General features: G+C 52.1%; 2 long non-coding RNA genes across 3 annotated transcripts in view; one reads left to right on the top strand and one right to left on the bottom strand.

Moving 5' to 3' along the window:
• Nucleotides 1-14,610: 14,610 nt before the first annotated feature.
• Nucleotides 14,611-25,883, bottom strand: LOC144379186 (uncharacterized). 2 transcript variants are annotated; one of them, XR_013441563.1, is made up of 4 exons: nucleotides 25,638-25,883; nucleotides 17,212-17,387; nucleotides 14,951-15,167; nucleotides 14,611-14,852 (listed from the first exon to the last, which is right to left on the bottom strand). It is a non-coding gene; the product is annotated as an uncharacterized LOC144379186 (long non-coding RNA). The 2 variants fall into 2 exon arrangements; XR_013441562.1 differs by having other exon boundaries at nucleotides 14,611-15,167.
• Nucleotides 19,180-27,368, top strand: part of LOC118524087 (uncharacterized) — a 112,278-nt gene continuing 104,089 nt past the window's right edge. The window contains exon 1 of the long non-coding RNA XR_013441559.1: nucleotides 19,180-19,403. This is a non-coding gene — a long non-coding RNA (uncharacterized LOC118524087). The remainder of the gene's footprint in view (nucleotides 19,404-27,368) is intronic.

Raw genomic sequence — 27,368 nt, 5'->3', positions numbered from 1 at the left:
CTGCAGTGAATGGGGGGGTACCTGCTCCAGGCGCCTCACCTGCAGTGGACGGGGGTACCTGCTCCAGGCGCCTCACCTGCAGTGCACGGGGGTACCTGCTCCAGGCGCCTCACCTGCAGTGGACGGGGGTACCTGCTCCAGGCGCCTCACCTGCAGTGAATGGGGGGGTACCTGCTCCAGGCGCCTCACCTGCAGTGGACGGGGGTACCTGCTCCAGGCGCCTCACCTGCAGTGCACGGGGGTACCTGCTCCAGGCGCCTCACCTGCAGTGAATGGGGGTACCTGCTCCAGGCGCCCCACCTGCAGTGCACGGGGTACCTGCTCCAGGCGCCTCACCTGCAGTGAATGGGGGGGTACCTGCTCCAGGCGCCCCACCTGCAGTGAATGGGGGGGTACCTGCTCCAGGCGCCTCACCTGCAGTGGACGGGGGTACCTGCTCCAGGCGCCCCACCTGCAGTGGACGGGGGTACCTGCTCCAGGCGCCTCACCTGCAGTGAATGGGGGTACCTGCTCCAGGCGCCCCACCTGCAGTGGACAGGGGTACCTGCTCCAGGCGCCTCACCTGCAGTGAATGGGGGTACCTGCTCCAGGCGCCTCACCTGCAGTGGACGGGGGTACCTGCTCCAGGCGCCCCACCTGCAGTGGACGGGGGTACCTGCTCCAGGCGCCTCACCTGCAGTGAATGGGGGTACCTGCTCCAGGCGCCTCACCTGCAGTGGACGGGGGTACCTGCTCCAGGCGCCCCACCTGCAGTGCACGGGGGTACCTGCTCCAGGCGCCTCACCTGCAGTGAATGGGGGTACCTGCTCCAGGCGCCTCACCTGCAGTGGACGGGGGTACCTGCTCCAGGCGCCTCACCTGCAGTGCACGGGGGTACCTGCTCCAGGCGCCCCACCTGCAGTGGATGGGGGGGTACCTGCTCCAGGCGCCCCACCTGCAGTGGACAGGGGTACCTGCTCCAGGCGCCTCACCTGCAGTGAATGGGGGTACCTGCTCCAGGCGCCTCACCTGCAGTGGACGGGGGTACCTGCTCCAGGCGCCCCACCTGCAGTGGACGGGGGTACCTGCTCCAGGCGCCTCACCTGCAGTGAATGGGGGTACCTGCTCCAGGCGCCCCACCTGCAGTGGACGGGGGTACCTGCTCCAGGCGCCCCACCTGCAGTGGACGGGGGTACCTGCTCCAGGCGCCTCACCTGCAGTGCACGGGGGTACCTGCTCCAGGCGCCCCACCTGCAGTGGATGGGGGGGTACCTGCTCCAGGCGCCCCACCTGCAGTGCACGGGGGTACCTGCTCCAGGCGCCTCACCTGCAGTGGACGGGGGTACCTGCTCCAGGCGCCCCACCTGCGGTGGACAGGGGTACCTGCTCCAGGCACCCCACCTGCAGTGGACAGGGGTACCTGCTCCAGGCGCCCCACCTGCAGTGGATGGGGGGGTACCTGCTCCAGGCGCCCCACCTGCAGTGGACAGGGGTACCTGCTCCAGGTGCCTCACCTGCAGTGAATGGGGGGGTACCTGCTCCAGGCGCCTCACCTGCAGTGGATGGGGGGGTACCTGCTCCAGGCGCCTCACCTGCAGTGAATGGGGGGGTACCTGCTCCAGGCGCCTCACCTGCAGTGGACGGGGGTACCTGCTCCAGGCGCCTCACCTGCAGTGGACGGGGGTACCTGCTCCAGGCGCCTCACCTGCAGTGGACGGGGGTACCTGCTCCAGGCGCCTCACCTGCAGTGAATGGGGGGGTACCTGCTCCAGGCGCCTCACCTGCAGTGGATGGGGGGGTACCTGCTCCAGGCGCCTCACCTGCAGTGAATGGGGGGGTACCTGCTCCAGGCGCCTCACCTGCAGTGGACGGGGGTACCTGCTCCAGGCGCCTCACCTGCAGTGCACGGGGGTACCTGCTCCAGGCGCCTCACCTGCAGTGGACGGGGGTACCTGCTCCAGGCGCCTCACCTGCAGTGAATGGGGGGGTACCTGCTCCAGGCGCCTCACCTGCAGTGGACGGGGGTACCTGCTCCAGGCGCCTCACCTGCAGTGCACGGGGGTACCTGCTCCAGGCGCCTCACCTGCAGTGAATGGGGGTACCTGCTCCAGGCGCCCCACCTGCAGTGCACGGGGTACCTGCTCCAGGCGCCTCACCTGCAGTGAATGGGGGGGTACCTGCTCCAGGCGCCCCACCTGCAGTGAATGGGGGGGTACCTGCTCCAGGCGCCTCACCTGCAGTGGACGGGGGTACCTGCTCCAGGCGCCCCACCTGCAGTGGACGGGGGTACCTGCTCCAGGCGCCTCACCTGCAGTGAATGGGGGTACCTGCTCCAGGCGCCCCACCTGCAGTGGACAGGGGTACCTGCTCCAGGCGCCTCACCTGCAGTGAATGGGGGTACCTGCTCCAGGCGCCTCACCTGCAGTGGACGGGGGTACCTGCTCCAGGCGCCCCACCTGCAGTGGACGGGGGTACCTGCTCCAGGCGCCTCACCTGCAGTGAATGGGGGTACCTGCTCCAGGCGCCTCACCTGCAGTGGACGGGGGTACCTGCTCCAGGCGCCCCACCTGCAGTGCACGGGGGTACCTGCTCCAGGCGCCTCACCTGCAGTGAATGGGGGTACCTGCTCCAGGCGCCTCACCTGCAGTGGACGGGGGTACCTGCTCCAGGCGCCTCACCTGCAGTGCACGGGGGTACCTGCTCCAGGCGCCCCACCTGCAGTGGATGGGGGGGTACCTGCTCCAGGCGCCCCACCTGCAGTGGACAGGGGTACCTGCTCCAGGCGCCTCACCTGCAGTGAATGGGGGTACCTGCTCCAGGCGCCTCACCTGCAGTGGACGGGGGTACCTGCTCCAGGCGCCCCACCTGCAGTGGACGGGGGTACCTGCTCCAGGCGCCTCACCTGCAGTGAATGGGGGTACCTGCTCCAGGCGCCCCACCTGCAGTGGACGGGGGTACCTGCTCCAGGCGCCCCACCTGCAGTGGACGGGGGTACCTGCTCCAGGCGCCTCACCTGCAGTGCACGGGGGTACCTGCTCCAGGCGCCCCACCTGCAGTGGATGGGGGGGTACCTGCTCCAGGCGCCCCACCTGCAGTGGACAGGGGTACCTGCTCCAGGCGCCCCACCTGCAGTGCACGGGGGTACCTGCTCCAGGCGCCCCACCTGCAGTGCACGGGGTACCTGCTCCAGGCGCCTCACCTGCAGTGCACGGGGGTACCTGCTCCAGGCGCCTCACCTGCAGTGCACGGGGGTACCTGCTCCAGGCGCCTCACCTGCAGTGCACGGGGGTACCTGCTCCAGGCGCCCCACCTGCAGTGCACGGGGTACCTGCATCCTGCCTCAGCTACTGGGCTCCGCCAGTGGTCATTCGGTGCTGTCTCCTGGGCAGGCATGAGGCTCAGGAGGGCAAGGCCCTCTCAGGCAGAGAGGGAAGGCAAGTGAGCCAGGGAGTGGGTTGGGGTCTTGCCGAGGCGGGGGCAGACCCTGTCTGGGGCTGGAGGAGCAGGGCTGAGGAAGTCTTCGGGTCCACATGGTGATGGCTGGGCTGTCTTGAAGAAGTGTGTTTGAGAGGGTGGAGGGGTAAACGCTCAGGGCAGGGGCAGCAGGTGTGGGGCTCGGGGCTCTGGGGGAACGTGAGAGAGTGTGAGAGCCACGCGCTCCTCTGTACCCCGGGGCCCTGGCACGTTACGGGAGGCCAGGGAAGGGGCAGCCCGTGTCCCTGCAGGACGGGCAGGATCTGCTGGACAGAGAGGAGGGAGTGTTTGCGTTGGGGGTGTGTGTGTCTGGACGCCTGACAGACGGGAAAGGACGGAGCTCCCCCCGCGGGCTGTGGGTGTGGTGTCACTGTGTGGTTGGCAGGGAGCAGGGCCACTGCGGAGGATGTCACCGGTGTGGGACACGGCACAGAAGGACTTGCGCTGGAGGACCCGAGGCGCAGTCCTGGGTGACCGGGGCAGCCAAACCACACGGGAAAGGTGGGGACCAGAGAGAGGCTCTCGAGAACAGGAGTGATGTCACGTAGTGTTGGTGATTATTGTTCCATAGCGCAAGGATTTTAGAGATTTGGAGAAGAACCCACGTTTTTACCTAAATAAGCTGGCTGGGGAGCAAATTACTGAAGGTCACTCGGAAGCCGTGCAGAGCGAGGCCAGCACTCCCCTCCCTGCCAAGTACACCGGATGTTTCTGGGAATCGATAAATCGTGAATAATGCATGAAAACCCATTTTTACAGCAGTAGGAAAGGGGATAAAATGTATCCTGTGAGGCTACCTGGACAGGACAAACACGCGTAAATAAAACATACAAAAACAGTGAAGAGAAAGGTGTCCTACAGCCACAGCGGGGCGGGGGGGCTCTGGGGTGGCAGGGTCCACCCTCGCTCCTGCTGAGGCCTGAGGCTGCGGTGGGGCGGGGGAGCCCTGTGGGGACCCCACCGGCTCTGTGGCGTCTGTCCTTCCACCTCCTCTGCCTTCTGGCTGGGGCTCACCTGCAGGGCGGGCTTTCTGGGACATCGGGGGATGCAGCACAGGGCCTGAGCTCCTGGGTGGACAGGCCGTGGGCAGATCGGGGACCAGACCTGGGGGGCCCCGAATGGCACCCCGCTGGGCCAGGAAGGCTGGCGGGCTCTCCTGCTTTTCCCCTTCCTTCAGGTCTGCTCTCCTGTTTCTGCTTTCTCCTCTGCCCTCCCCGTCCCCTCTTCCTGCCCTATTTCTGGTCTGTTCTCTTCCTTCTCCCCTCTTTCTTGCCTTAGAGTAAGACACTGACTTAAGCAAATGGAGACGGTGCGTGCCTCTGAAGCCCCATTGCGGCCCCTCCTCCCACACCTTTCCTTCCAGCCTCCCTGGCTGCCAGGCTCCGGTGAGGCTGCCTTAGCAGAGCAGGCCTATGGGCTCCCTGGTCCCGGCCCTAGGGGTGCAGCGCCGAAAGACTATGGCTGAGCAGGACGCTGTCACCAAACAATTCCACAAGAAAGGCCCTCGTTTTCCTTTTATGGCATTGCATAAATTCCCAGCCACTGCTGCTGGTGGGACGTGCTGACTTTGATGGAGCATGGTGCATCGACTGGAATTTACAGCTGGGCTTTTCAGTGTGGGGCTTAGCTTATTACTCTTTTGGGTAACCTCTCAGGAGATGTGGGATAGCTTCTCTGTGGCCAGACATTCTGAGTAAGTTCTCTAATTTCCATGAGGCATGTTTGCCCTAGCCCTCAGCTTGTGTGCTAATAAAGGCAAAGGGTTGCTATTTCAGTGAGCAACCCAGAAAATCTGCACTGGCTTCTTTCAGGGAGTGTGGTCTCGATGGCCGTGCAGCCCGACCCATGTGCGCCAAAGGCTGATTGATGGGGCGTTGGAGGAAGGTTCCAGAGGTGCTGACTGCCTGTTCACCTAGACCGGTGCTTTCTGATGCTTTAAAAATGAAGCCTCCTTTGTAATCTTAAAAACTTCCAGAGCCCCCTGCTCCCCACCAATATTGCTGGTTTTCTTTTAATACTTGTTGACTGAGAAAAAAGCATAAATAAAACTACCATGCATTTATTTATAGTTTTAAAATGGATTCCAATTTTAGAAAATATAGCAGCATCTGGGCACATCTGAAAACAGTCTGTTATTTAGCCTACAGCCAAGCCCTGGACTCACACTGACGAGCAGAGCCCGCCCCACCCCATTCCCAGCAGCTCGAGGTCCCCAAGGCTGTGATGTCTCTGAAATCTGTAGGTTGGAGTCTGTGGTTCTCAATGCTCTGGGAGCTCTCCCTAAACTAAGCCAGACTAGCAGGGAACCTTGCGTGTGGATTGCCTTTCTCTCCTCCTTTCCCACAGCAAGCTTCCTCTGCTGCGTTGTACTCTGTGCTGATGTCACGGTCCGAGGGACAGCACAGGGACAGTGCTCGGAACCCATCTGCCCCGAGGGAGCTGTGGGGCTGCTGCAGCTGGGAGGCTCGGCTGGGCTTCCTGGTCGCCGGCGATCGCAGCCTGTTCTGGCCGAGCTGGGTGGGAAGGAGCTTAAACAACGTTAAACAACCATGAAAATGGGAAGCGTTTATGAGACAACTGTGCTCAGGCACAGACGACAGGCAGTGCAAGACTGTGAGCCCAGGAGAGGGGACACTGGCAAGCTGTGCCCCATGATTGTCCGGGCTCCTGGCCTGGTTAAAATTTCCTATTGTGTCACAGAAAACTGGGATCCAAAGGAGCACGGCAACCCCACTAAGCAAAGGAGCCAAAGCTCAGAATCTGTGGAAGCAGATGCACCCGGAGTCAGCAGAGTGGGCACGAGGGAGGAGGGGCAGTGCAGAGGGGAGCCTGGGAGTCCATGTGTGGGCTCTCCATGAGCACTTGGCAGGGACCTGGGCTGTGTGTGTCCAGGCCAGACTGCATGGGGCCCACCGGTGCGTGGCTGCTGTGGGGCTGAGGGGGACAGAGATACTAGAGGCCACACAGTGCTGGTGACATCTGGGCCCGAACAGAGTAGACAGAGACTGTTAGCACCTCCGTTAACACCCTGCACCTTCATCTCATGGGAATGAAGGGAAAAAAAAAACATTTCCTGGAGTCAGTCCTATTCTAGAGCATCCCTAAGTGTAAAACTAAGCCCTGATAAGACCTGCAGACATGGAATTTGGAGGTTGAGTCCTACCAAGTTACAGAGTTTAGGCACAAGTAAAAAGGAAAATGAAAACAAAACAACAACAAACGTGTGTATTCATTCAAGGTGAGTAGCCAGTGAATGAACTACCTAATAGAATAAAATGGGCACTCTTTCAAAGAAGGTGACAGAACACAGAGGCCATATATTGTCTCTTCAACAAGGGCAAATATACAGAGGAACAGGAAATGTGACCTGAGTCAAGAGGGCAGTTAAAGGAAGCAGACTCAAGATAGCCAAATGTTGGATTTATGTGAAAAGGTGATAAAGCAGCTATTATAAGTATGTTTAAAATTCCAAAGTAAAACATATTTAAAGAATTAAGGGAAAATATGGCCCTCACGAGTTCCCGGATAAATAGAGAAATAAAAACTAGAGAAAAACCAATTGAAATTCTCTAGAACTGAAGATATAACAACTGAAATAAAAAATGTATGGGCTCGGGGTGCCTGGGTGGCTCAATCGTTAAGCGTCTGCCTTCGGCTCAGGTCATGATCCCAAGGTCCTGGGATCGAGCCCCGCATCGGGCTCCCTGCTCAGCGGGAAGCCTGCTTCTCCATCTCCCACTCCCCCTGCTTGTGTTTCCTCTCTTGCTGTGTCTCTCTCTGTCAAATAAATAAAATCTTAAAAAAAAAATGTATGGGCTCCACATCAAATAGAAGAGGTCAGGAGAAAAAGTCCATCTAAACTTCAAGTCTAAACTTGAAGACAAATCAATAGAATTTATCCAATTTGAAGGTGAGAGAGAAAAAAAAAGAAGAAAAGTGATCTCACATACAGTGAGAGTCTCTTAAAAAGAGCATCAGATTAGGGCAGAAAACATTTGAAGAAATAATTTAGCTGAAAAGTTCCAAATTTGGTGGAAAACTTAGAGATTCAGAAAGCTCAGCCAACCCCAAGCAGGTTAAATACAAAAAAACCCACAACTATAAGTATCATTGCCAAATTGCTGAAAACCAAAGATAAAGAGAAAATCTTGAAAGCAGCCTAAAACCCTGAAAACAAGCAAAAGGACATGTGGGGGGGCAATTATAAAAATGATACCCATCTTCTTATAAAATATAATGAAGTCCTGAAAACATTAGAACGCCTTTAAAGTGTTGAAAGAAAAAAAAAAAACAACAATGGTGTATGTCCAGAATTTTCTATTTCAATGCAATATCTTTCAAAAATGTAAGCAAAATAAAGACATTTACAGAAAACCAGAAAACTGAGAGAATTTGTCACCAGCAGACCTGCACTACAGGAAGTGTTAAAGGAAATCCCTTAGATCGAAGGAAATGCAAAGCATGAATTTACAGGAATTCACAGAAAGAAGAGCACCAGAACTGGAAATAGGTAAATATAAGGTGGTGTCTCTCCTCATGATTTCATTGGAAGACAACTGACTGCTTAGGACAAAATAATGACGGCATAAGGGGAAGTTTATAAAGTGTGGGCAGTAAAGGCCTGAAGACTCCCACACAGAAGCAGGGCGGGCGCTGAGTGGGCGCATCGGTGTGGCCACACTGCAGTTGGGCAGGAGTGAGGCCTGACGTGCAGATGTAAGACATCAGATGGGAAGCAGAAGGTGTTAGAACAGAGATGTTATGACATTGACTCTAAATGGACTTTGGTCATTTAAGGATGTATATCGTTCTAGAGCAACAATGAAAAATAATTAAAAAGAAAGAAAAAGCAAAGAAGCTAATAGAGGCTATAAAATGAAATCCCAAGAAACGTTTGATTAACACAAAGAAGGCAGAAAATCAGCATCAGAGGGACAGAGACATAGAAGGGGCTGCAATAAACCCAGCCATGTAAGGAATTACATTAAATTTATTTGGACTAAATATTCTAATTAAAAGGCAGAGATTGTCAGGTTGGATAAAAAAGCAATCTCCAATTACATGCTGTTTACAAAAGATGCACTTCAAAGTTGAAGACACAAATAGTTTGATAAAAAAAGAAGTTAAACACTTAACAACCCAGGTTGTGCATGGGCCCGACCGCCAAGCTTTAAAATTCACTATGCAAGAAGCGACAGTTCTAAGGGGGAAAGAGGCCATCCATAGTCCTCATCTGGGGCTGTTAACTTTGCCAACATTATATATCTGAACATTACCTGCAAACATGATCTACTTGGCATTTATAGAACACCACACTCAACACAACACATGTTCTTTCCAAGTGAACACAGAATGCACCAATAATTGCATTGTCAATAATTTTTAAAAAATTAATATGTAACAGAGAATGTCTTCTGACTAAAACAGAACTAAGTTTGAAGTAAATAACAATAGGATATCAAGAAAATCTCTAAACTGTTGGAAATAAAGTAGCATGCTTCTAAACAGCACCTGGGTCAAAGAAGAAGCCACATCGGAAACCGGAAAATAATACAAACTAAATGAAAATCAACCCACAATGTATCAAAATTTCCGTGAAATAGCTAAAGGAGACCAGAGGGGGAACTTATGGCTTTAAGTGCATATTTTATGAGAAGAAAGGTTAAAATCAACAATCTAAGTTTCTTCCATTAGATGAAACAGAAACAGAAAAGTGAGTTAAATCCAAGTAATTAGAATGTAAAAATAATGAATATCTGTCCAGAAAATCAGTACAATAGAGCTCAAAAGGACAATAGAGATAATAAAGAAAGCCAGATACTGGTTCTTTGAAAATATTAATAAAATTGGTAAATCTCTAGAAAGGAAAATAAAGAAAATCAGATACAGCTTACCAACAGCAGAAAGGAACAAGGGAATATCGCTACATATTCTGCAGGTATTTTAAGTAGGAAACTATTATGACCAGCTTTAAAAAGATAAAATTTACAACTTAGATAAAATGGAAACATTTCTGAAAAGCAGAACTTGACAAAACTGACTCTAGAAGAAATTAAAAGTCTGAATAGCCTTACAGTTAATAAAGATTGGAATAATAATCAAACACCTTTCTATGGAGAAAACACTGGACCTAGAGGGGTTCATCAGCAAACTGTATCAAATTCTTAAGGAAAATAAAATATTACCAATCTTATGCAAGCTCTTTCAGGATGTAGAGGGAAACTGAAAATTGGGGAGGCCAGTATTGATCTGATAGCGATACCAGTTAAAGATCATCTAATTAAAAGTACAGACCTATGTCCCCATGAAAAGAAACAAAAAGTCCGTATCAGAAATATTCTCACATCATATCTAGTATTGTATAAAAAGTATATTACATCGTTATTAAGTGGGGTCTGTCTCTGGTATGAAGGTGTAGGTTCAACGTGAGAAAATCCACCCATGTGAGTTCCCACTGGTGAGTAAGAGCCTAACCAACCAGCTCTCCTGAAACTAAAATTCCTGGGAAAAGAAATAACTACATGAATGCTCTGAAGAGTGAACTAACCAGGCCGGTTTTGGATGGGCATCACACCTGGAAGGCGGATGGATCCCCAGGGACCCCGGTGCACTTGTATAACCATGTACAGAAGCCCTCTGAGGGTGTGGGGGGTGGCCCCCCATGGCCACCCCTGATCTGCACCCTGGGCGGGATGTGCGCTCCCCTGAGCATGGCGGCTTCTCAGCGGCCACGCCAGGTGCGCCTCCTGGAGGCTGCGAGGGAGGCATGTGTCTGTCTGTGCCGTTGCCCTTCATCCTCGTGGGTTCAGGGCCCCTGCAGACGGTCTGGTTCATTCTTGCGCTCAGCTGTGCCTCGTTTTCTTACTCCTTACTGTGCTGGCTGACCTAGGGCCCCTTTTATCTGGGCCTTCTTTTCCTTTTTCTCTAGTGTCCCTATCCTGCTTTAGTTTGATCCACCTTCCAGAAGTTCTTTCTCTGTGTGGCCTTGTCCTGAGAGAGAGTCCTAGCTGGTCAGGGTGAGCCGTCTGGCCCCTTTGGTCCTGTGCAGACCCTGCCCCGTGCCACGGCGTGGCCAGAAGGGTTTCCAGCCCGGCTGCTGTGCTGAGGCTGGTCAGACACGTCTCCTCCCTCCGTTTTCCCCTCACGGATGCTGGGGTCACGCACATCTGCTAGATGGCAGTGGTTTGTCCTCCTCTACTTATATTTTGGGATTTGTGGGGAAACCTTATATAGTGAGTTGAAGTATGTCCCCAGAAAACATGTCTAAGTCTGCAGTGCCAGGCCCTGGGTCTGTGACTTAATTTGGAACAGAGTGTTTGCAGATGTCATTCAACTGGGGACTTGGAGATGAGATCATCCCCCAGTCCCAGGAGCGGAGAGGGAGACTGGACAGAAGGACGCAGAGGTGGAGGCAGAGGTTGGAGCGATCGGCTGCCAGCCGGGCCACACCCAGGACGCTGGCAAAGGCACAGGACAGGTTCTCCCCCAAGCCCCCCAGGAAGACTCAGCCCTGCCCATGCCTTGATTTGGGGCTTCTGGCCTCTGCCACTGTGAAGACACGAATCTCTGCTGCTTCAGCTGCTGGGCTGGTGGTGCTCATTACAGCAGCTCTGGGAAACTAGGCAGTGGGTCACTGGCGGCATCCGGTCGGGGCGGCTCTCACGGGGGCCGCAGACCCGGCAGCTCACGGACCGCGGGCAGGTGTGTGTCTCTCCCGGCTCTGGAGGCTGGAAGGCCTGGTGTTGGGGAGGGGGTGGGCGCTTCCTGGCTCAAGGGCCCTTTCCCGCTGTGCCCTCACCTGGGGTGGGGGCGGGAGCTCCTGGGGTCACCGGGGCTCCACCCTCAGGACCTGACCACCTCCCACAGCCCCACCTCCTAACCCAGTGCACTGGGGGTTAGGTTCCGACTTGTAACTGCTGTGGGGACACAACATTCAGTCTCAAGCACCTGGTTGAGCTCTGAACGTGAGCTCTGGTTTCAGTGGGGCTGTCTAGCTGCCCATCTGCTTTCCCGGGGATGTTTCAGGAAGAGGCTGCGAAAACTCTGCCGTCACGGCCACCATATCCCCAGGTTCCGTTCACTCACCGTTTTGTGCAGTCCGGACCCCTCCTCTCAAGCCCCCTGCCTCTCTGTCCCCTCCAGACTGTGTCCTGCCCCTGCTCCTGCCACTCTGGACCTGCTGTCTGGGATTCCTCCCCTGCCCCGCACGGCGGCTGGGTCCCCTGCACCCCCAACCTGCACCTTCCCTTCCCTGGTTCCTCTGTGCTTTGTTTCCCTGCCTTTTCACCCTGGAGCTCGGGCGTCTTGGTTCCCACGTGCCTGGAAATGCCTTATTTGCACTGTGCTGGTTTTGCTAGTTGAAGAAGTTCCGCCGTTTCCCGGACCCGGTGCTGGTGACATCCTGACACAGTCCTGTGCTCGTCCATTGTATGTGACCCGTTTTTCCTTCCCGGAAGCGTTTAGTGGGCCCCTCATCAGGGCCGCGGACACTCCGTGGGCCTCTGGGGCGCAGGGGACACTTCCTGCGTTCTTTCCGTGGCCATCTGAGGATGGCCTTCCCGGCTGTCCTATTTCTCAGGCTCCTAGGAGTTGGACACAAGACGACCTACGTCCCGTCCTCTAAATCTTTACCATTTTCCCTGTCCTCTGTTGTCTCTCCCACATTTCCTGTCCTTCATGTCCCAGTTTGTCCTGTGGATCTTTAATTTCACCTATCTTAATTTTAAAGAGACCTCTCTTTTCGTTTTCTATAATTCTTACATTTTTTTAAACAAATTCAACCATCTCCAGACCTGAGAGTGTTTCTTCTGTATGATTTTTCCCTCAATTTTTTTCTGTTATTATCTGTTTCCTTCTGATTCCGACTCCACCTTTGTTTCTTGCAGCCTCAATTTCGTGCTTGGCTGTCTGCCTGGTTCACAGCGAAGGGCTGGGGGCTGGAAGCGGCATGTAGCACGGGTGTGCCCGCCGGCTGACTTCAGTGCGGTTGTGGGGAAGTGGTGGGTATTCGGGAACAGAGCTGCTTTCCCTCTGATCGGTGGTCCCTGGCACAGTCCGCCAGCTCCCTGCTGGGGCTCAAACCTGGCGGGGCAGAGGGCTGGTGGGGTGGGCACACAAGCGGTGAGGCAGCCCGGGAGATCGGTCCTTACCCCCGTCCGGGCCCTGTGTGTTAGTGTGGCCCTGGGGTGGGGTCGGGGGAGGAGGGAGTCATCCGTGAGTTTGCAGCGCTCCTGGGTCATCCACCTGCTCTGTCCACGAATCTTGGCACCCCCGTTTCTGATCTCGTTCCTCGTGCCCGCGACCACGAGCTCCCAGCTCGCTTCTGCGGAAGCTGCCCGAAGCCTGATCTTTCCGTCCTGATGCTTCTCCTGGTTTCCCGAGGCAGAAGCAGCTTCTGGGTGCCACTGTCCTCCTCCACCCACTTGCTGTTTTCACAGAATCTGTGGACAGTCTTGCATCTGCTTGCTCCCTATACCCTGTTCTCTCTGGTCTTGCGTGTTTATAAATTTTAGTTCTTTCGTCTTTATTTTGTGTGGTCTAGTATGAGATGGAAGACTTGATGTTTAAATTGCATTGCACTATGATATTCTGCGTTTTCCTTGGAAGTCTTCTAAGGTCCTGCCTCGGACAGAGAAGGCGCATGCGTGGGAGCCCCAGGCTCTGGTCCGTGGTCCGCAGGCATCATGCTATGGTTCTCGGCTATGGAACCATCTTGGTGGGGTGAGCATGTTCTTCCCTTGTTGTCCTCCCCGCCCACCTGCAAGTTTAGGTGCCTAATTTTTTAAGAGTGAAATCCCAGGGAGTACCTTCAGCTGGCAGTTGGGGCCACAGGGACGAGACACCTGGACTGTGATCCTGGTTCTAGCTGAGCCTACACCCCAGCTTTGTGGCCCCCCTGGACTGACCAAAGACGGCATCTGATGTCGCAGGGACTTTGTGTGGACCACTTGAGCAGGAATGTAGAAAACGCTTGCACAGTGCCAAACACACCGGGGACCCTCCGCCAATTCTGACTCCAGCTGGTCCTCTGTGGACCAGAGGAAGCCAGGCGCCTGCATGCAGCATGGAGGAAGACGGTTACAGGGAGTCTGGGGGCTGCTGGGGCTCACGCATGCGTGCCCACGCCCACACATGACTCCTCCCAGACTGGGAGCCCCCAGGGCAGGAGCCAAGAGTGGTTTCCTGTGGTGCGTCGGCCCCGCCTCGTCCTAGGAGGTCAGTGTGCATGTGTGGAGTGGAGCCGAACCATGGGAGGGGTCTCGCCTTCCACCCGGGCCAGGTGGTTCGCCCACAGGGGCATGCAGTGGGGGCTCCCCACGGTGAGGGGCGGGGGAGATGGAGGGAGAACCCCCAAACAGGGCTTGAGAAACTGTTCCTAAGGGCAGCAGACCACCTCCCGTCCCGGGGTGCTGAGGGCTGCATGGCCGCCTCCTGCTTGACCACCCAAGTTTTCCCGAGAACTTTCTCTATTTGTTATAGAATTTGCCACAGGAACTAGATTCCTTATGGTGAAAAATGTTTATTCACCATGAAGGTTAAGAAAAACAGCCCTTGAAAGGGAATGAGCTTTTGTCGGAGGATTGTAGTTCTTTTAATGAACAGGATTATGTTTATACAATTGTGCATTTTGTGCGCATATTTTTCTAAAAGGAATGAGGACTTTTCAGAGTAAAATGAAATCCTTTAATTAGAAAGCATTTGAGAAAGCAGAATAGGAAATAATCCCACACTTGCAGCTCTGCCGTATCTCCTAGGAGGGCCTAATAGCATGTGTGTAGATCGCTGGGTTTCTGCTGAAAACAAGCTTGCTGTGCTGAGCTGCAGGCCGGGAGGCTTTGGGAGGACGAAGACCCAAATGTCCGTGTGCCCAAACCCGTGTGAGCACAGCATGGCCTGGGCAGGGCCCTGTGTGACTTCCGCGCCCCCTGGGCAGGTGCAGGTGGCCCCCTGGCCATGCTCGGGGAACAGACGTCTGGGGCAATGAGAGGGGGTTTGGTGGCTTGCAGGAGAGAGCTGCTGTGAAGGGGTATTGGGGTCCTGGGCTGATGGAGTCGGGCCAGCTGGGGGGCCGCTCTAGACTCATGGACCCAGCAGGAGAAAGAAGACCCACGGCTGCTGTGGTTCACCAGGTCAGTGGTTCTCGACTGGACGACTCAGCCCCCTTGGCGATGTCTGCGGACATTTCGATCGTCATGGCTGCAGGGAGGGAGGTGCTGCCGGCACTCGTGAGTAGAGGCCAGGGGTGCTGCTGATCACCGTACAGTGTGCAGGACCCCCACCCCCACCGAGAATCACCGGGTCACTGAGCCGCAGTCGAGAGATTCGCGTGTGAAGCCCAGAACTCTGGACTTTCTGTCCAGTGTCTTTGCTTCAAGGTTCTACATTTGCCTAGGACTTACCTGGTGGAAGGAAGGACAGGAGGGATGCACAGTGTGATCCCAGGCTCCGGGGTGGCCCACTGTGTCAGAATTACGCACAGACAAGGCAGGTGTCTTACCCAGATTCCGCTGTCTGGCTGGGAGCTGCGGGGCAGGCCACGCCGGTCACCTGCACACTCTCTGGGTCGGGCTGCCGGACCTTCACAGCGTATCTCCATGCTTGGAGTACAGTGCAAGTCACACGAGGACGTCGATTACTTGCCCTGTGAATCTGGGGTCACTGGAAAGATGCCTCTGTATCTGCTAACCATCCACACGTCGTTCTTGTGTCAAAGACTGTAAATATGAAAATGCCCCAGAAGAGGGTCAGATAGAAGCTCTTATTAACCTTTTATTTTTTTTTATTTTTTTTATTTTTATTTTTTAAAGATTTTATTTATTTATTTGAGAGAGAGAGAGACAGCTAGAGAGGGAACACAAGCAGGGGGAGTGGCAGAGGGAGAAGCAGGCTTCCCGCCGAGCAGGGAGCCCGATGTGGGGCTCGATCCCAGGACCCTGGGATCATGACCTGAGCCGAAGGCAGATGCTTAACGACTGAGCCACCCAGGCGCCCCTCTTATTAACCTTTTATCCTTTCATGTGAATGAGCTGTGGATTCCAGGCCATATTGATCATTGGCTGAAGCCAGAGAGTTCCGTATTGATCATTGGCTGAAAGGTTCTGAATGTTGGACAGAAAACCCTTGCCGAGTGTGGGGCAGGCTTGGCCCTGGGTGGAGGAGGGCCTTGCGGGCCTGGGAGGTATGAGGCCAGCAGCCCTTGGGTGGTGGAGCAGAAGGCAGCCCCCAGGGGCACCTGTGCTTGGGCTGGTCCTGGGCCTCGGCAGCCCTAGGAAATGAGCGTGAGCTTCAAAGAGGCGGAGGTGATGGACCAGGAGCTCTTCAATGGTCCATGCGGCTAGGTCTCCAGGGGCCCGTGAAGCAGGAGCTCCCTGTCACACAGGAAGCTACTGAAGACGCTGGGGGAGAGCAGCAAGCATTGCTCGTGTCTAGACCAGAAGCTTCTCAGGATCCCTGGTTCTCTGGAAGTTAGTCATTCTAGAAAATCGGGAGGGAAAGATCCAGTGACTCCACTGACGGGTCAAAGCGACCCTCAAAGTATGCTCCAAATCTCACCACCCTGCACCAGCTGTCACTGTGTCTGTCTGGGCATGGCCGTGGCCCCAGATGGCCTCCAGGTGACCCCCGCTTGGGCCCCTTTCCCAGTCTGCCCTCTGCAGAGCAGGATAACCTTTCAAATCATATTTCTGATCACATTGCCCTATTATTCAGACCATACAATGGCTTCTGTCACAATTAGAGGGAATGAGAAGCCGTACCTCGGTTTGCAAGGCCTACTGCTCTCTCCCGGCCTTCGTTCTAGCCGCATGGCCCTTCTTCCACGTTACTTGACGACGCTGAGCCTGTTTGAGCGTAGGCTCTTTCCTCTTGCCGTGGCTTCTGCTGGAAAGTTCTCTCTTACCCACACACAGCTCATCTGAACCTCTGGATGTTCCATCTAAAAATCTCTGTGACTTTCTTAACTCTTACGCTCTACTATTTTATATTATCACCACTTGAAATTACAGTATTTATTTATTTGCTTGCTTTTCGTTACCTAGTTCCCACTAAATCATAGGCCCAGTGTTGGCAGGAACTTTGTCTTTTTCATCTGTGGTCCTAGTGACTAGGACAGTGCCTGGCACACAGAAACCCAAAGTCAGCATTTGTTAAATAAATGCCTGAGTCATCAGCAGAGGGACTAGGAAAAGGGATACTTAAATAAATTACCTTAAGGCATAAAATTTAACTAGCACATTTAAGAGAACAAAATAATAAAAGTTCACCAATAAGTTTAATAACATAAAACAAATTTTGTCAAAATGCTTAGATAGGAAGGGGTCTGCAGCAGACACTTGGTTACAAGAAGCTAAGTCAATTCCAGAATGGTCCCCCTGAAGGACAGGGGTTGGAAGGCCCATTTTATGAGAAACAGAATGCACAGAAGTGATATGGCCTGGACCTCCGAGAATGAGGGGATTATTCCCAGAGAACTGGGCATTCGTGTTGGAGCCTGTGGTCACTGTTGGCCGGCATCCATGAGAACGCGTGGTTGGAGAGGGGCTTGGCGGGGTGTCTAATAGGGCAGCGGTGTCTCCTCTCCTGGGTTCACACCTGTGGGGAAACTCTTTACACGTATGCACAAGGTGACAGGCATAAACTTGTGTATTGCAAAATTGCTTATAACCACAAAGAGCAAAATAATCTAAATGACTATCCCTGTAAATGAATACATTGTGATATATTGAGAGATTAATTTTATAGTAATTAAAATGAACGAACCTCAAATCTCGCTCTCTCTCTCTCTCCGTGTATGGACATTTGTAAGTCTCGGTCATGTGATGAGGAGCCACGGACAGCTGGTTACGTGGAATCCCCATGGCAGGAGCTCACGCATGTACAGTAACGGTACAGAGCCACGCTGGTGGGAAATGCCGGATTCTGGGTGGTGTTTGCTTCTGAGGAAGGGCAGGTTAGGGATGCGCAGAGGTGAATACGGAAGTGAACACGTTTATCACTTAAGTAAATGTTTAAAATTGTAAACATAAAGCATACATGGCACCACGTGATAGAGCTGCGTGGGCAGTACTTGTGTGTTTTTTCTCTCGTTCTCTGTACTTTCATGCATGTGTGTCGTTTTTCGTAAGCATGTGACTGATTTTTTAATGGGCTGAATAAATGGCAAACAAATAGGAAACAGTATTATTATTTCTATAGTTTCTTTTCTTTTTTTTTTAAAGATTTTATTTATTTGAGAGCGAGAATGAGAGAGAGAGAGAGAGCACATGAGAGGGGGGAGGGTCAGAGGGAGAAGCAGACTCCCTGCTGAGCAGGGAGATGGATGTGGGACTCGATCCCGGGACTCCAGGATCATGACCTGAGCTGAAGGCAGTTGCTCAACCAACTGAGCCACCCAGGTGCCCCTTTTCTTTTCTTTTTTTTTTTTAAGTTCAGGGGTAGAATTTAGTGATTCATCAGTCTTATGTAACACCCAGTGCTCATTTCATCACATGCCCTCCTTAATGCGCATCCCCCTGTGACCCCATCCCCCCACCCTCTCCCCTCCCGCAACCCACAGTTTGTTTCCTAGAGTTCAGCGCCTCTCATGGTTTGTCTCCCTTCTGATTACATCTTGTTTTATCTTTCCCTCCCTTCCTCTATGTTCATCTATTTTGTTCTTTAAATTCCACATATGAGTGAAATCGTATGGTATTTGTCTTTCTCTGACTGACTTATTTCACTTAGCATAATACCCTTGGTTCCATCCGTGTGTTTGCAAATGGCAAGATTTCATCCTTTGTGATGGCTGAGGAGTATTCCATTGTCTATATACACCACATCTTCCTTATCCATTCATCAGTCCATGGACATCTGGGTGGCATCCATAGATTCTCTTAATAGCACTCTGGGTGGTTGGCTTTCTTCCTTCTACCTGAACTCGCAGGCAGACCTCACAGCTCTGTGTCGTCTCGGGGCCACAGACGATCCTGCTCTGATAAATATCACCTGCTCAGGTCCGTAGAGGTCCAGGCTCGTCCGGGGCAAGCCCTCAGCCTCACGCTCCATCCTGGCTTTCCTCCCCCAAGTAGCGCTGTGGCTGGGGGTCCTCCTCCTACAGGCCTGCTCTTCAGGGGGTTGGGGGCCAGAGAGCAAATAGTAAGATATTGTTTTCCTGTGGCCAAGACCGCTGATGGCTACTGGAGTCAGGGAGGGTGTCGGGGTGCTCCGGCCAGACTGGCACCTCTGGGGTCTGCAGGAGAGGGGGGCAGATGCTGGTCCCCATGCTGCAGGGACACAGCCAGTCTGGTCCAGGATCTCTCCCACCACACGTTGCCCTGGTGGCCAGGCTGGGGCAGGCCTGCAGAGTCCCCGGCAAGTGTTCGGCAGGGCGGATGGGATGGCCAGCAGCAGACAGTTGGATCGGAGGGTGTGCAATTTTTTTTTTTAATAAAAAGTAAATCATGCTCAAAATTAAAAAAAAATCAATTTGATATTCAAAGAGCAAAAAGTGTTTTTATTTCTCTTCCTACACCTACCCTGTAATTTCTTTACCTATAATTTACTTAAAATGTGGTCATGTGCTTAATACATCGTACTTGATAAATAATTCTCAGTTGGTTAGACATGAAGATGTTACAAAGGTAAAGGGAGTGAGCAAGAAAAATGCCCACAAGGAGAGTTTTCATCCCTGAGTCTGGACTGTGCGGAAATGTCAGGGGCTTCTGAGGAGGGGCCAGGAAGTAATCAGGCTTGCTTGTTGCACCTGTCCCAGGGGCCCTTGGACACCTGTAGCCCAGACACGATGTAGACTGAGCCCTTCCTCTTAATGCTCATAGAGCAGATGCTGGAGGCGGTGACATGTCGTGGCTCGGTTCCTGACCATCCCGCGGCTGGTGAGGGAGCCGAGGAGGCTCTAAGGCACCGTTTGCGGGAAGGCGTGAGGTCCAGGCTCAGCGTGGGCGGCGCTTACTGCGGTAAGAAAGGATTTCTGACAGCCTGACAGAGAGGGGGAAGCTGGGAGAACCATCAAAAGCGTATCGACTTGAAATCATTTAGCTTTTAGGAGAGAAGGCTTGCCTTATTTATAGCTCTTCCATCCCTGGGTGTGGGAGCTGGTGGGGAGCGGGGGGGGGGGGGCAGGCTGAGAAAAAGGAGATAGAAGGCCCAGGATGTGTTTGGCACACGTATCGCATTTGGTTTTTAATTGCGAGTGCCTCTCTGTGGGGTGGATTTGACTGTCTGCATTTATAAGTGAGAAAAGCAGGGCTTGGAGATAGGAAACAGGTCAGATCTAGCTCATTACAAGGACCACCGAGACAGCCAGAGACGATGAAACTGTATTCCAGGATGCTGTGTCAGAAGGCAGGGGGCATGCCCCTGGTGCAAAAAGGTCTCCAGAAAAATGGCTCCTCGCAAAGGTTTTGGTCGTGCAAGGGGAACGATGCCATTTCCCCAAAGAGTCCGCAGTGGGCGGCGCTCTTTCCCTGGTGTGGAGCGCCGGGAGCCGCCCACACTGAGGGCAAACCCCGGCTACATTATAATGCCTTTTTTGGGAAAGAGGGGCTTCTTCCAGTTTGGGGGTGCGCTGAGGGAGGTTTGGGGTAGGTAGGTTGCTGCAGGATGTCCCATCCCTGGACTCAGGTGAATGATGCAGGACAGGCAGCCTGTGCACTGAGCTGAATCAGGTCTTATTTGGGAGGAAGTGCACGGTACTTTGAGGAAAACCAAAAGATGCAGAGCATTAGGATGGGTGTTGTTTGGCCCCAGGGAGCCATGCGGGGTGGGGGGGCGGAGCAGGGGCAATTGCTGCTTGTCCTCCTCCAACACCGGTCTGATGGCTCTGGGTAAGGTGGTGTCCCTGGAGGCTCCAAGCTGGGAAAGCTTTCCCCCCTTTCACAGGCCGAGCCCACATGCAGGGGGCTGGCGCATGGAAGGGCAGGGGTGGGGGAACGTGTATGTGGTGTGCAGTGCGAAGTTCACGGGGTGGCAGGTGCCGTGTGTGCATAGTCCCTCTGCAAGCCTCTCTCATCGTGAAAAACAACTGGTATTTATTCTGTGGGCTTTGGGGCTAGCCTTTGTTCCTTCGGGCCCTGGAAAAGTGCCCTTAATCCAAAGTGATTACTTTGCTGCTGACTCAGATTTATTCTTTGGTGATAGGCTCTCCTCGTGGCCTGAATCTGGGGCTCAAATTACCCGAGGCCTGTCACAGAAGGGCCATCTGTCTTTCCATTCCCACGCTGGGAATGACATTGAGGCCTCTGTGTATTCTGAATCTTTTGTGTGTGTGCGTGACATTGACCTCCATGCTTCATTTCCACCCGCAGTTAAGAGGAACCATAAAGAACACTGGGACTTTAAAAAGTGGCCTGGACAGAAGGAAATAGCTCTCCCAGCAAGGGCTTGCAGGGTCCCTGCGTCTCTCTTTCTGGCCATTGGAGTGACCAGAGCACACGGGGTCAGCAGGAGGCGCACCTGCATCCCATCTGCATGGGGATATGAGTGGCTGGTCTCCTATTTGCTCTGCTCCTGGAGCCCACTGGCTTTCTTGGCAGGCTTAGAAAGGATCAGAAAGGGCCCCAGAGGGTGCATGGAGGAGAGAGACTCCTTCCTGGCAGGGTTGGGGATGCCCAGGTGTTCAGGATTTGGGGCCATCCCTCTCTCCATTGAGTGTCTCCTTAGCCCATAAGAACCCTGTCTGTGATGCTTTAAGTCTTGCTTCTCCATCCAGAGCATTGGCCACGCGGCCTCCCCTCGCGTTTTCCAGGCTCTGCTGCCGTTTCACTGATGTGGGTGTTTATTTCAGGCAGGACACAGGAGCGGACGTGACTCCATTTCACGGGCGCTAGGCATCGACTGGAAGGCATGCCCAGTCACACTGAATGCTCGCTCTCTTTGGAGTGACACAGAGAACATCTTTGGTCTTTGTGTCTCTGCTTGACATGAGGCTTGGCTATTTTGCACTATATAAAAAGTAAAATTTCAAATTAACTGTGGTTTAGTTGTGACTCAGCTTTTAATTGCTTGGAATTAGCACTTGATTTGCATAGTACTTGATTTGCTAATTATCTGTGACTTTGGGGTAATCTGTGCTAAAATGAGGGACACGTCCTGATTATATTCAGTAACGGGAAGAAGCAGGATCACGAATGATCCCACGATGGAAAACCCCCAATGCTATGATTCAGCCTTACCATGCGCTCCATCCTTCCGCTCAAGTGTGAGCAAGCTGCTCGTTCCAGAAGGAAGTGGCGTGATGGAAACTCAATCGGGGGGCCACGGGGGAGCTGCCTGGCTGCCCCTTTCCCACCTGAGCCCCTGTCCTGGCCACCCGTTCCCTCACAGCCCAAGATTGGCAAGATCGGAGACAGAGCTTGGGCTGACCTGACCTGCCCCGGCTGCCTGGGGGCGGGCGGGGGAGGGGGAGAGTAGACAGATCATGACATCAGAGTGGGTGGTTCACCCCACGTCACACCGCTGTCAGCTGTGGGCCTGACACGGACCCCCAGTCAGTAGTTCCTAACCATGGATGACCCAGGGTCTTGCAGAGGTACATAGATGGAGGGCTGCTCCCAGAAGCCCCACTCTCGGGATGGTGGAGTGGGGACCCAGACTCATGACCCCGTGCCCTGTGGCCCGTGGTCTCAGCTGTCTAGGAACTGCCTTCCAACACAGGCTTCTCCAGGGGCTGGTCGAGTCCGTGGATTGATCTGACAGGGATGAATCCTTTGTGCCACAAACAGAGGGGCAAACGAAGACACGGCAAACTGGGAGTTTTGGTTACCACTGGAGTGAAGTGCTCTCAGGAGCAGATGCTTCTGGAAGTCGTCATTGGCCCATCCACCCCTCCCGCCGGTCTTTACTGGGCATTGAACATAGGCCAGGTGCTCTCAGTCCTGGGGCTACAGCAGCCAGTGAGACTCAGTCCCTAGCTTCTTGGAGCCTTGAGCCACGTGGCAGAGCCAAGGAGAAATACTTAGGCATATAAATTAATGAGAAAGTAAGAAATGGCTGAAGGGCTCAAAAGGTAAACAACAACAACAACAACAACAACAAAAAACCTAGTAAATAAAATAAATAAAAATAAATAAGATCAGCTTTCTGAGCTAAGCAAAGGGAAGGAAGTAAAAAATTATTTAAGGTTTGTTTATTTGTATGATTTCCTGCCTTCATTGACTTTTTCAGTGATCCAACCAGAGACCCATTCTAGAAAGAGGATTGCTCCTGGGCTCACCCGTAATGGCCCCACTACCCAGTAGTGCAATTGCTGGGTCACAGGGTAGCTCTATTTTTAACTTTTTGAGGAACCTCCATACTGTTTTCCAGAGTGGCTGTACCAGCTTGCATTCCCACCAATAGTCTAAGAGGGTTCCCCTTTCTCCAAATCCTCACCAGCATTTGTTGTTTCCTGTCTTGTTAATTCTAGCCATTCTGGCTGGTATCAGCGAGGTGGTATCTCGCTGTGGTTTTGATTTGTATTTCCCTGGTGCCAAGTGATGTTGAGCATTTTTTTTTCATGTGTCTGTTGACTATTTGTATGTCTTCTTTGGAGAAATATCTGTTCATGTCTTCTGCCCATTTCTTGACTGGATTATTTTTTTTGGGGGTGTTGAGTTTGAAAAGTTCTTTATAGATCTTAGATACTAGCCCTTTACCTGATATGTCATTTACAAATATCTTCTTCCATTCCATAGGTTGCCTTTTAGTTTTGTTGACTGTTTCTTTGCTGTGCAGAAGCTTTTTATCTTGATGAAGTCCCAATAGTTCATTTCTGCTTTTGTTTCCCTTGCCTTTGGAGACGTGTCTAGCAAGAAGTTGCTGCAGCTGAGGTTGAAGAGGTTACTGCCTGTGTTCTCTAGAACTTTGATGGATTTCTGTCTCACATTTAGGTCTTTCATCCATTTTGAGTTTATCTTTGTGTATGGTATAAAAAAATGGTCCAGTTTCATTCTTCTGCATGTGGCTGTCCAATTTTCCCAACACCATTTGTTAAAGAGACTGTCCTTTTTCCATTGGATATTCTTTCCTGCTTTGTCAAAGATTAGTTGACCATAGAGTTGAAGGTCCATTTCTGGGCTCTCTATTCTGTTCCACTGCATCCATTTTTGTGCCAGTACCATACTTTCTTGATGATCACAGCTTTGTAATACAGCTTGAAGTCCGGAATTGTGATGCCACCAGCTTTTGTTTTCTTTTTCAACCTTCCCCTTCACAGATGACATGGTACTTTATGTGGAAAACCCAAAAGACTCCACCCCAAAATTGCTAGAACTCATACAGGAATTCAGCAATGTGGCAGGATATAAAATCAATGCACAGAAATCAGTTGCATTTCTAGACACTAACAATGAGACAGAAGAGAGAGAAATTAAGGAATTGATCCCATTTGCAATTTCACCAAAAACCATAAGATACCTAGGAATAAACCTAACCAAAGAGGTAAAGGATCGGTACTCTAAACACCACAGAACACTTATGAAACAAATTGAGGAAGACACAAAGAAATGGAAAAACATTCCATGCTCATGGATTGGAAGAATAAATATTGTTAAAATGTCTATGCTACCCAGAGCAATCTACACATTCAATGCCATCCTGATCAAAATACCATCGACATTATTCACAGAGCTGGAACTGAATCCCCATATACTTCTAAGGAAGATCTCCCTGGCCTCTCTTGTGTGTCGGTAAAATCCATGTGTTTAATAAGAAGAAATTAAAGGTACAGAGTACTTGGTTTTGCTGAAGGTTTGTTTTTTGTCTCTGCAAAATCAATGAGGCCTGTGTGGTCTAGGAAGAAATTAGTTCTGTTGTGGTTTGACAATAGTCAAAGCTGGAAGTGTTTTGCCCACGGGTGCTGAGCCCTGTGACGGGTTGTCCTGGGAACAGGCTGAAGGGGACTTCCCATTTGACTGGATGCTCTGTGAGCCAGGTGGTATTTCAGACTGCTTTCCATGAAATGATCGGCTATTTGCATTGATTAGATTTTCCTTTTCTTTGAGAAAATGTTCGTAGCAACCTAGTTTCCCTTCTGAGTTAAACAATAATTGAAAACACAAAATAGAGCCAGCTCCCTCTGGCAGTGTTTCTCGGCCCCCAGGATTTGTCATTGATTTTCGGCAGCCTCGCCCTGCTGTGGATGGCAGGATGTCTGGAGTTCATGGAAGGTCTTCGGTCGATACCCTCCGATTCGCTCCGTGCCCTGTGGTGCAGTGCTTGAGCTGGGCGCGGGTGCAGGAAAGGCCGGGGCTCGCCAGCCCGGCCCTCCGCATAGGATTAACACTCCGTTACACTCAAACTGCCCTCACCACCACCAAACGGAATGCTTTCCCTCAGCTTTTAAGTGTCTGTGTTTCAAAACCTTCAGTTTCAAGAAGGTCATAGAATTTCTTAATCGAGAAAGACCTGAGGACATTTGTATGTGGAACCATCGGTTTACCAGCAATATTTTAAAAGCTGTAAGTTTTAGGGAAAGAATAAAAAATCATGAGGCATCCATATTATGGATGGATCCCGCCCCTCCTCCCTCCTTCCTTCTCTCTCTCTCTCTCTGTTTCTCTGTCGTGTCTAAATAGGTTCAGGGGGATGTCTTGCATTCAACACTAAGCTATTACTTCTTTATATTTTCCAAACTACATAAAGGATTCAAGTTAGCTTAGAATATTAAATCATGTATGAAATAACAATCATAATAATAAGTAAGTAAGTAACAAACTAATAATCATGAACAGGAGGAATAAAAACACCTTTTAGGATTTGAGAGTCAGATGCTAAAACTGAATGATACATTTTGCTCTCAACTTTTCAATAGTCAGATGAGAAGGATGGAAAGCAAGAGGCTAGATGAGGGAGAAATGGGGACAAATGGCTTGGAGAAGGGTCTGAGAGAGAGAGGGAGGGAGACAGGGAGAGAGAGGAGGGAGAGAGAGAGGGAGGAGGGAGAGGGAAGAGGAAGAGGGAGGAGAGAGGGAGAGGGGAGAGAGAGAGACAGAGAGGGAGGGAGGAGGGAGAGAGGGAGAGAGAGAGAGAGGAGAGAGGAGAGAGAGAGGGAGGAGGGAGAGAGGGAGAGAGAGGAGAGAGAGAGAGGGAGGGAGGAGGGAGGGAGGAAGGAGAGAGGGAGAGGGAGGGAAGGAAGAGGGAGAGAGAGGGAGAGGGAGGGAGGGAGGGGGGGGGAGGAAGAGCCTCTGGCTGTCTGCCTGGGGTGTACTTACCTAGAGGAAGAGCTGCTTTAGGCCCTTGGTCCCCGGAGTGTGGCTCCTCATGTGGGGACACTGGCTAATTTAAGAGAGACCATTTCCAGTCATGGTGGAGCGCAGCAGGATCTGGTGAGAGATTGGACACAGAGGGCAAGACAGACAGAGGAGCCAGACTCATCTCGGGCCAGGCTTGTGCGGAACCCAGGGTCCTCCTGCCCAGACACCCTTCCTGCTGCCCCTCGGCTCCAGAGTCACCTTCCCTGAGACTAGCACATCTGGCCCAGGGCCTCCCTCTCTGCCACTTTCCTTCTCTTCTCTGGCTCCCTCTTTCCATCCTTGCCCCACCCGCCTCTCCTTTCCTTTCCTGAGTCAGTTCTTACTGCACATGCACAGGACAGCTGCTCTGGCTGGTTTATCATGTGCTGTGATGTTTGCGATAACTAGCCCAGCTAAACACTGTGCTGGGCACAATGCCGTGAGCTTCATCCACACAACTTTATTTCATCCTCACTCATTTTAAGGATGGTGCCAAGAGTATACCTACTTTTAGGGAAGACGAACTGAAGTAAAGAGAGGCTGAGTAATTTACACCCACCCTCCCCCAGGAAATCACTGTGAGCCAATTCTAGTGCTAGCTCCTTAACATTTGAAACCAGCCCCTAATTTAACAGGAGAGGACTCAGGCTTATCTCTCAGCAGATGAGAGCAAGCTGGCCTGGCTGTGTTCTCTGGCCTGATGACCCCACCTGGCTTCGACAACCCAGAGCTAAGAGGAGTCTGTGTTCCCCGAGCCTGTGGCTGCACAGGCAGGGTGGAGATCTGGACGGAACACAGGTCTGCTTAGAAAGGTGGGGGATGCTTCTGAGTAGGCAACTAAAATATCCACTACATGCATCTAGACATTTACTGCATGGAGTTTACTGAAGCCCTAGAAAACTGGTGATGCTCCCTTTCCCACACCCCATTGCCATAGTGGAGAGTTCATGGGAATCTACTTTCATACTAACCCTTTGCATTTTTATTTCCTATGCATAATTGCACCAAAATTGGTGGAGGCAGGTAGAGATCTCCAAAGAGATAGATGCAGGCAGGAATAATGTGGGCCCGGGGACCATATACCCCACAAAGCTTCCTTTAGGCATGTTGTGGTTCCTGCTTGTCAGGCACCTGTCCTAGGTGTTCCACATGTGCACATTGGCTGGAAGCAATAGCATTCTTCCAAGTAGCCTTGCAAATGAAATAAACCTTAGTTAATATAAAGCAGGTCTGGTCACAGCTATCTGAATGTTCAGAGGAGTAATAAGCAAATACAGCTTTCCTAGAGTTCAGGAGAACCCACGAAGCCCGCCTTTGCAAGTGAGTGTTGAAGAGTGTGAGTTAACATCTGGGATAACAATTACCCATGGTATTTATTATGACTGCCTGGTATTTTATGTTGCCTCTTTTTTTTTTTTTTTTTTTATTTTTTTTTTTAGCTTTTGTGGCCCTTTGTATCCACCTAGAGCACAGTAAGAAACTATTTGGTTGGAAGAATCTTAGGAGATTTTCTAGTTCGCAGTTTAATGGTTCTCAAAATTTAGGATCACCTTGAGGCCTTACTGAAGTAGAGACTCTGGACCCCACACCTAGAGATTAGGATTTGGTAGGTCAAGGGTCGTGCTTGAGAATTCACATCTCTAACAGATTCCCAGGTGATGCTGGTGGGCTGGACAGGGCTCACATTTTCAGAAACAGCAGCATGATCAT

The sequence above is a fragment of the Halichoerus grypus genome, chromosome 10 (genome assembly GCF_964656455.1).
Source record: "Halichoerus grypus chromosome 10, mHalGry1.hap1.1, whole genome shotgun sequence".
Taxonomy (NCBI): Eukaryota; Metazoa; Chordata; class Mammalia; order Carnivora; family Phocidae; genus Halichoerus; species Halichoerus grypus.
This window is presented reverse-complemented; position numbering and strand designations above follow the sequence as displayed.